This window comes from Sinocyclocheilus anshuiensis, unplaced genomic scaffold (assembly GCF_001515605.1).
Source record: "Sinocyclocheilus anshuiensis isolate Anshui unplaced genomic scaffold, SAMN03320099.WGS_v1.1 scaffold35, whole genome shotgun sequence".
NCBI lineage: Eukaryota > Metazoa > Chordata > Actinopteri > Cypriniformes > Cyprinidae > Sinocyclocheilus > Sinocyclocheilus anshuiensis.
The window spans coordinates 83,092-84,934 of record NW_015552558.1 but is presented as its reverse complement, the minus strand read 5'-3'; positions in this window follow the sequence as shown (position 1 = coordinate 84,934).

The window sequence follows — 1,843 nt, the reverse complement described above, 5'->3', positions numbered from 1 at the left end:
TACACTACACTTCAAATGAGCGACGCTCCCATCCCATTGCAAGCAAGGCTGCGCTCTAGTGGACAACAGATTGATGTACAACACAAGCAGACCGAGTTTACATTAGGAAAAGGGCGAATTTCGTGGCAAACACTTTTGCGTTGTCATTTCTTACAGAGGACTTGGCAAAAGCGCTGACAGACAGTCTTTTTGTAAAGAATAATCTAGGGACTTTGTGTTTGATACAATGTTCATTTTGTAATATTTGATGCTGTCACCAGATTATGAAATGCAGGTGGCCATTTCTGAAACACTCTGTAGGATGACACCAAGGAAACCAAGAGAAGACTTTGCTGGTTCCATTTCAGAAGCTTTGCTTCAGCTTTTACTTCAATTCGTGACAAAGATTTTTAAACTATGTTTAGGCATTTATTTTTCACTGCTCAAAGTACTAGAATCGCCAAGCATGTTTTGGTTTTAAACCATATTTTTCAGGTATTGGAGTTCTTCTATTGTTCTATTTTTTAAAGGACTTTTTTTAAAGGACTGTAGGACATTTCTGAATGAACTCAACTGTTATTTTGGCACCTCAAGAAGGTATATTTGAGTTGTGTTTATTTTTTTACAATGCAGGCTTTATCCTGTCAGCGTTGTCCGTAAAGTTTTGACATGTTTGCATGATCTTGTCCCTCTGTCCTAGAGTCTTCTCTTTCCCTTGTATTCAGGCATTTCTTGATTCAGCTGAGGTAAGCATGAAACATTTTTCTACAAGGTGTTTTTTCCCCCCAATCAGCTACTTGTACACTGCGATTTCTCCCACCAACCAGTGTTTGATTCTTTTTAGCTGTTCAAGCCTGAAGATGAGTTTCTAAATGAGTTTTGGGTGGATTCAACATTGGAACATCAACCATTAGTTTCTTTGTAAATAACCCAAAGGTGTGTCCAAAATATGTTTTAATGTACAAAAAAGGTTTTTTTTTTTCTTTCTTTCTTTTTTTTCCAATCAGTAGTGTTACTAAACGTAGCTTCCATTTGTGGTAGAACACACTGTGGGAGTTGATTCTCCTGCCTAAAGATGTTGTCAACATGTATGATCTTCAAGGTGGGATTAATCACAAATGGCAATGACCACTAGCATTTCTTCAGTTCATAAAATGTTTATCATGGCTTTCCTTATTAGTATTAAAACTAAGTACAAACCTGAAGTAGATTAAATGTGATTTGGAATTGCTTTTAAATCTCACAGTTCATTAATCTTATTTCTTCAAATGTCTATTTTATCTTATTGCTTTAGAGCGTGATGATCGGAAGATATTGGAAGTTCACAGGAGTACCCCACTCTCCCATGGAGAGATCACTGGCAAAATTGTCAAAATCATCTCTAGTGCAGAGCACAACATCCAAACAGCTATGACAAAAGTGTTTCCACCACAGTCTTCCTCAGTTTCAAAGGTGTTGGCATGGACTGTTTCCCAGTTTTTAAAGAAGCATGGTCATGTTTAAATATATCACATACATACCAGTGGTTATAAATTACATGTCCTTTTTTATTACTAAGCTCTGTAATTAGGGGATTGCTTCACCAAGATAGAAGGCACACGCCTTACACTCTAACAGATATGCTTTGTTGAAGTTAATTTATAGTAGGGCTGCACGATAAATCGCATGCGATATTTAACGCGCATCTTGTCAGAGAGCCGGTTCTGTAATCAGCGGTAAATCTCCATCACGTGCGGGCTTTCACATTGAGCAGCATTAACTACACAGAGCCGTTGTTCACTGACGAGCTGCGCAAAAAATCGCGCGAATATGAACGTGGTTTTGCGCAGCTCGTCAGTGAACAACGGCTCTTTGTAGTTAATTC